General features: G+C 45.6%; 1 protein-coding gene across 6 annotated transcripts in view; it reads left to right on the top strand.

The window, feature by feature from the left end:
- Positions 1-8,509, top strand: part of ctnnd2a (catenin (cadherin-associated protein), delta 2a) — a 295,331-nt gene that overhangs the window by 120,128 nt on the left and 166,694 nt on the right. The gene's annotated exons all lie outside the window — the stretch shown is intronic.

Here is an 8,509-nt window from a genome sequence, read left to right as displayed (position 1 = left end):
AGGTTTAAGGGAAAGAGGAGGTGAAGTATGCAAGCAGAAACACATATTCTTTTAATCTTTGCATTCAGTGAGTCTTCTCTGCGCTGTCTCTCTTTTCTGTGTTTTGCACAAGTGAAGCTCATTTAAGAGATTCTTTCTGCTCTGTGAAAAAGCACAGGATACGGAATAAAAAGAGGACTGCATAAGAGAAGAGAGAGGGAGTGCAAGAGAGGATGTATATTCGGAGAGAGGATGCGTGAGAGAGAATGAGTGTGCAAGATAGAGAGAGGGAGTGCAAGAGAGGATGTGTATGAGAGAGAGGATGCAAGACAGAGAGAGTGTGCAAGAGAGAGAGAGGGAGTGCAAGAGAGGATGTGTATGAGAGAGAGGATGCAAGAGAGAGAGAGTGTGCAAGAAAGGATGTGTATGAGAGAGAGTGTGCACGAGAGAGAGAGTGTGCAAGAGTGAGAGAGAGTGTGCAAGAGAGGATGTGTATGAGAGAGAGGATGCACGAGAGAGAGAGTGTGCAAGAGAGAGAGAGGGAGTGCAAGAGAGGATGTGTATGAGAGAGAGGATGCAAGAGAGAGAGAGTGTGCAAGAGAGGATGTGTATGAGAGAGAGTGTGCACGAGAGAGAGAGTGTGCAAGAGAGGATGTGTATGAGAGAGAGGATGCACGAGAGAGAGAGTGTGCAAGAGAGAGAGAGGAGTGCAAGAGAGGATGTGTATGAGAGAGGATGCAAGAGAGAGAGAGTGTGCAAGAGAGGATGTGTATGAAGAGAGTGTGCACGAGAGAGAGAGTGTGCAAGAGAGAGAGAGAGTGTGCAAGAGAGGATGTGTATGAGAGAGAGTGTGCACGAGAGAGAGAGTGTGCAAGAGAGAGAGAGAGTGTGCAAGAGAGGATGTGTATGAGAGAGAGTGTGCACGAGAGAGAGAGTGTGCAAGAGAGAGAGAGAGTGTGCAAGAGAGGATGTGTATGAGAGAGAGTGTGCAAGAGAAAGAGAGAGTGTGCAAGAGAGAGAGTGTGCAAGAGAGAGAGAGTGTGCATTAGCCTCTGTTGCCTCCCCTATATGTGCTTGTGCTGTTGCCTCTCTCTGAAGCCTTGCCATGAATTATTGAAGGATTTATATAACCCCACGCTGGATGTGTCCAACAGCTCCGCCATTTACCCAACACCACGCCACCGTCTGCCGTAGCCCTGCTTAAAAAGTGCTAGCACACTCATTGGCTAATCTCCTACTGGGACACCGGAGCACAATTATCCGCAAACGGTTAAGACGTATCCGGGGCCGTCATCAGCACTTTAGGGAGATGAACGTGTTCCAAATGACACATTTAGGTTACACGCCGACGTTCTCCCAGAGTTCATACGTCCCCCTCCGTTTTATGAAATATGCATTGTTACTATGTTACGGCACTCGCAAATGTTCTGAATGAGATGTCGAAGGAGAGCGTGCTTAAATCTTTCATGCTTACTCTGAAATGTATGTACTGTAGCAGCTGATAGCTTAGTAGTTCCATGATAGCTTAACATGTGGTGAGACATGTTCAAAGGCTCAGAGCATTTAAAACAAAATGTACGGTGAGGTTTACATCACTGATGGATTGCATAACTGAGTGCATAACTTTTACTGTATCGTTTAAGAGGCTGCTGTAGATGATGCTTCAAGCTGAAATAAAAATTCAGTTTCAACTGCACTGCCAGTGGATGCAGATGATTACAAGGAATAAGTAAGTAATGCAGAAGCTGCAGAGACATCGACGGAGCACAAAGCCCAATCATTAGAATCACTTCACCATGAAGCTTAGATAGATGAAACATCCTTTCTATTGACTTGCACACCAGTCAGGCTGTAGGAGACAAGTCCGATGGACATGGCTCTGTGTCATGGGCTTTAGTGGGCTGAGACGGAGATATAGGAAGAGGGAAGGGCATGGACACCCTGTACTCTGGCTTCATTCCTTGTGGTGAAAATGTATAGTGCACACACACACACACACGTACACACACACACACACCACACACACACACACACACCACACACACACACCACCCACACACACACTTAAACACACAGATGACACACAACAACAGACAGGCACACACAGGCACTCCCAAAGAAATGCTCTCTCTCTCTCACACACACAGACACACACACCACTCTCTCTCTCTCTCTCTCTCTCTCTCTCTCTCTCTCTCTCTTATTCCCTCTCTCTCTCTCTTTTCATCACTTTTACTTTTTTTCCCATACCCTTTTCCACTTTAACAACTCTATTTAGTTCACAGCAAGTAGGCAATTAAGGAGTGGGGGGTGTCTGCTCTGCGTTGGAGTCCAGCCTCTGCCTAATCAGTGCTGGAGGAAACGTCCACTCCATTTCACCCCCACAAAGAGTTGTTATCTGCGCTCATACCTTCAAATGAGTTGGACAAAGCACACACACACACACACACACACACACACACACACACACACACACACACACACACACACACACACACACACACACACACACAGAGCTAACCATTCCTGCTGCTCGAACTCAGACTGGCAGAAAGGTCATTGGATCTAGTGGGACAGAAGTAATGTGTCATGCTCCTCGGTCTATAGTATGCTATGAGATCATGTCTCTCTGTCTCATACACACACACACGCACCAGTACAGACAAACACACATACACACACACACACACACACACACACACACACACACACACACACACACACAAACACACACACACATACATGAACATCATGCACATACACACACCCACAAAGACAAACAGACATACACACACACACGCACACACACGTAAAACTCATGCACATACACAGACCCAGATGTGCTGTTGTTAACACTTATATACTGTAATGGTAAGGGAAAATGTACTCATCCTCTCCTCCTTTTAACTTTTAGAGATTGGACTGTAGTAAATTGTCCTTTCTGTAATCACCATATAATTGGACATTTTCAGTCATTAGCCCAATAGCTAATCATTCATTAGTGGTGTGCTAGTGTTTGTTGTGGACGTACAGTAATTGTGTGGACTTAAGCCCAAAAGCTGTGGGCCATTAGACTGATCTGGTACTGAGCTCTTAGAGTGGGGATTAGGTTTTCTTCTCAGGCATCACTAAACGATCCTGATGTTATCGGAGAGGGGGTACAGATACAGTATGTTTAAAGGAAGTTGAGAATGGCTGTGTGTGTGTGTGTGTGTGTGTGACAGACATTACGACAGACACGCTATCCTAGTGTGTGATTGTGTGTGGTGGTAGTCTTGAGCATGTTCCTTGCTTGTATATATATATATACCTTTGTTTGCCTGTGTGTGTGTGTGTGTGTGTGTGTGTGTGTGTGTGTGTGTGTTTGTGAGTATGCGTGCTTGTGTATAAGCATGTGTTTTTGGTTCGGCATCCCTTCTGGTGCCAGCGTGTGTGTTAACAGGTTACAATTAAAATCTTCGTCACACAGGTGCACAGGGCGCCTCAATCAAACTGTCAGGGCCTCGTTGCCTGCCTCGCTCGTTTACGTTCAGCATGAATGCATCCGTTTCGCCACTAACAGGAGGCGAGTGACAGCGCTCCACTCACCACACTCCCCCAGAGCGGAAACACACACACACACCCTTTTCTGCCAGCTCGGAAGCTGAGCAAACGCGTCTGACGTCGAAAGCCAGGCTGACTGTAGTAGAGAGCGCAATGCTTAACATGGCTAAGAAGCCCTAAGAAGACACACGTCTGGCATACTCAAGTGCAAACACACACACAGACACACACACAAACACACACACACACACACACACACACACACATGCATCCACACACACTCAAGCACACATACACAGACATAACCACACACACACACCCATACACATATACATACCCCCCCCCCCCCCACACACACACACACATACAGTACACTCACACGATTCCAGTCTCTGAGGCTTACTTAGTCGAACAGAAGCACAGTGCCACGCCCAGTGTTGCTGTGAGCTCACTGTTTTGTGGTGCCATGGCAGCCGTTCTGCCCCCGTGCTCTGACGAGGGGAGCAGCATTAACGAGGGGAGCAGCATTAACGAGGGGAGCAGCATTAACGAGGGGAGTCAAAACAGGACAGGAGCACATTTTGCCCCGCTTGCCCCCACGCTGTCCAAGATTAATCGGGCTGGCTGTGTGCCGCGGGGGCTGTTTGGCTAAATAAAATGACCCAAATAGACACCTCGAGGAGTAGCCGAGATTGGGAGGCATGCAGTTATTTAGCAGATGCTTTTGTCAGAGTTACTGTGAAGGTATGATAGTAGTGTGTGTGGTGTGTGTGGTGTGTGTGTGTGTGTGTGTGTGTGTGTGTGTGTGTGTGTGTGTGGTGTGGTGTGTGTGTGTGGTAAGGGTTCTAGCTGTTAGATTAGGGGTTTTGTCCCTCTGTCTGTCTTATCTGTCTTCTACTTTAATAATAACTGGATCATTACTGTAGATCAGTGTTTTCCAAACTCTTTTCTCTTGAGTACCATGGCTCACATATTTACTATAGGAAAATCTTACAACACACACCACAATCTCATAAGTTGCAAAATAACAGGTTTTTTGTTTTCCCCACCACCCACCCCGCAAAAAAATTTGGTATTTTAAAACATAACATTAATGTTGGCAGGCTATGTTTGAACCAAGTATTGATTGTAGCCTACCACCAGTCTGCTTTTTCTATTCAGCATGACACAATGGGGTGGGTGAAGTTCATGGTTAAGTATCCTTTTAAAATATTTCTCCAGTTCCTTTCTATACCTTTCAGGATAACATTTTGTAACTATGTTGTTGTGCATCCTGTTGTGATTGGTCAGTTGCATGTGAGGGTAACACTCCCTGACCAATAATAACAGCATGTAGCTGGGCAAAAGTGAAACAACTATGACTGCAGATTTCATTAAATGTGATTTAAATAGCCTACAATTTCAGCCAATAGTTAATATCAAGGACAATGGAAACTCAGTATGGATTTTTCTTGTCACATACCTGTGCAGGCATCACGACACATAGTTTTCGAAACTGTTTTATCAAGCGGGCTGTAATGTTTGCACGGCCTTGTAGCCACTCAATGATTAATTGGCTGAAGTCTGTGTCACGGCTCAAGTTCGCTCACAAATGAGCCTCTGAAATCGCCTAATTCAGTCCTCCTGCTCATGAATGATTTAGCTCTCAGTGTCTGTTTGAGAGAGGAGCGCATTCGGAATATCTGTCAACACAGGTCCCACTTCTTCTGATGCACCATTGAGGGGCAACAGTACTTAACTGGGCCCAACTGTCTCCTCTGGAATCTGAACTCATACATATTTTACACCTCGTCCACAGCAAACATTGATCTTGTCCATCTCAAGGGATGCTAAGCTGTATAGAGACATTGAGTAGCTCTGGTACTTTTGGCTTTCAAAACATCTCTTAACATAAGTGAAATCCGACTTTGGGAATTTATGCTTATTTGGTATCCACTGATGTAAATTAATGTTAATGTTAAAGAAATTAGATATAAAAGAAAATATCACAAAATTACAAATTCCAAAACCAAGTAGACACTGGTAATGGGTGCTCAGCTTACAGGGTTACTAATAGTAATTATATAATACATAAATATGAATGAATTTCTTTACTGGCCCACGTATAGCAGACAAACTCAGATTAGAGAGATAAACACTAGAGACAATTGTCCATGGCCTGTATGCTATCACCATTTACTATTCATAACCTATATATCAGAGCCAAGTACTCTGCATGGCCTGTATGCCAAAGCCATTTACTATGTATGGTATCTCTATGTCTTTATGCCAAACCTGTATGCCTGAGCCAACTAATATGCATGGGGCTACATGCCTCTCACACTGGACTCTATGATGTAGTCCTCTCTGATCAGTCATAACATGTTAACACATGTAAACGCACACACATGTTCATCGTCTCCTTTTCTGATTCATACATGTAACAGTCCAGCCCTCCATACTGTGTGTGGGACACTGATCATGTGACAGTGTGCTATATGCCTTTAATAGTATACTCAGCAACTATTATGTAGACGTCACTGATTACTGCTAACATTTTACACATAACATAGGTGCACTCACACATCAAGTATACCCCATTTCTAATTTACACATTCTATACAGTCTATACTCCTCTATACTGTATGTGTGGCTGTGATCACATGACCACGTGTCAGGAGTGCACCCCATCTTTGACCTTGTCAGCCGTCAGGCAGTGGAGCAGAGAGAGCGGGCACTGGGAGGCCTGTCCGTCTTCTTTATGGCTCGGGCCCAGAGCCCTTGAGGAGGACCTTGGGCAGTAAATATGTGCCGTCAGTCCAGTGTCACCCCTGTCGTTTGGCCCCGGGGCTGTGGTTTTATGCCCGCCAGGCGGCCTGTGGTGCCGGCGGCTCACTACGAGAGAAATGAATAAATAATGGTGATTGTCCAGCGATGGGGAGAACAGACCACAGAATCAGGAGTATGGAGCGAGATGAATGAGTGTCGCTCTCCAAAAAATACTAGAGGACACTCTCCCTCTGCAGACATTCTCTCTCTCTCTCTCTCTCTCTCTCTCTCTCTCTCTCTCTCTCTCTCTCTCTCTCTCTCTCCTCTCTCTCTCTCTCTCTCTCTCTCCTCTCTCTCTCTCTCTCTCTCTCTCTCTCTCTCTCTCTCTCTCTCTCTCTCTCTCTCTCTCTCTCTCCTCTCTCTCTCTCTCTCTCTCTCTCGCTCTGCTCTGCTCTGCTCTGCTCTAAGCTGTGGCCTAATGGTTAGAGAATTGGACTTGTGACCAAAGGATCAACAGTTCGATCCCCTGACCGGCAGGAGAAATATGGGTTGAGGGAGTGATTGAACAGCGGTCTCCAACGTCGAAATCTACAGCTGTAGATTGTGCCCTTGAGCAATGCATCTAACCAGCACAAAAATGACTGCTTGCTGTGTGTGTGTGTGAGCTCACTGCCCCTAGTTTCTCATGTCTCATTAACATTTTTTTCTCTTTCTCCCATACATGGAGTTGCTCTCTTTTCTTCACTCCCTTTATTGATCTGTTTCACTTACTCTCTCCGTCTCTCTCTGATCTTCTTTCATCGTCCACTCTGTTCATTATGTTTCGGTCTGACTGGGTCAGGGTCAGCTCAAATACTGTTTCTCTACACTTAGACAGACTTAGTCTGTTTTTCATCTTGTTACAGTGTTACATTGCCCTTTTTAATCTCTCAATCTCTCTGAAAGACACACACACACACAGATACAAACAAGAATACACTCACCCACATAACCATGTAGATACCTCCACACGCACTCTCTCTCTCACTCTCTCTCTCACGTATTCACTCACTCACTCACTCACTCACTCACTCACTCACACACACACACACTCACTCACACACACACACACACTCACTAATGTGATTATGAGAGAAAGAGAGTGGGAGAGAAAGGTGGAGAGTGGGAAAGCAAAAGAGACAGAAAAAAAGAATGTGTGTGTGTGTGTGTGTGTGTGTGTGTGAGTTTGTGTTTGTGTGTGCGTGTGTGTGTGTGTGCGCGTGTGTGTGTGTGTGTGTGTGTGTGTGTGTGTGTGTGTGTGTGTGTATGCATCACAACCATCAGACAAACATACAATGGATACACACACCACACACCCACACACCCACACACACACACATATACATGAGCACATTAGCACATACATACATAACTGTATACACACCTACCTCATTCACACACTACACTACCTATACAAATGTAAACTTGCACTGGCAGATGTCCAACAATACACTGGCAGATGTCCAACAAGGCTCTGCAAGAGAAGAGAGATGGTAGGGGTGGTGAGGAATGTCATAAAACCGTTCCTACAGTGATTCAGCATCAGTATAAGTGACGTCACACACACACACACACACACACACACACACACACACACACACACACACACACACACACACACACACACACACACATATAGCGAGGTCTTCACTGTGTGTCATAGGGCCCCCCAGTCTCTATCTGCATTTCACTTTGGCATTAATCTCCACCCGCGTGGCTCAGTAGTCCACCAAGGGCCCAGTGTCCAGTGGCCTCCGCCTGTGCCATTTGTATTCTTTGCACCCTGAACAGGATTCCATCGCATGAAGGATAATATGGCTGGTTGGTCTTTATTAGCCCCTTTCACTCTGAGATCACGCAAAAATTTGCGGGAAGGGAAGACATCTTTTTGCTACATCGTGTGTCTAAAAACGAGGTGAAAATTTGCCGGCCTGCAGATCTGTCCACATGATCCAGCATTTTGGGGAGCCAGGAGGGGAACAGGGGAACTGGGGAACAGGGGGCGTGTAGAGTGATAGTCGTATAAGGCGTGGGCCTTTAGATGCAGCAGATGTGTGATTTTCAAAACCATGGCGGGAGAACATACTGCACTTTGGTTAGCTGCTGCGCACATTTTTAGTACCCTACAAATGCAAGTGAAGTTGCTTTGCATCATAGTGCAGTACTACTGTATGTGTCGATGTTTAGAATGTCGGATTCT

This window comes from Alosa sapidissima, chromosome 17 (genome assembly GCF_018492685.1).
Source record: "Alosa sapidissima isolate fAloSap1 chromosome 17, fAloSap1.pri, whole genome shotgun sequence".
NCBI lineage: Eukaryota > Metazoa > Chordata > Actinopteri > Clupeiformes > Clupeidae > Alosa > Alosa sapidissima.
This window is presented reverse-complemented; position numbering and strand designations above follow the sequence as displayed.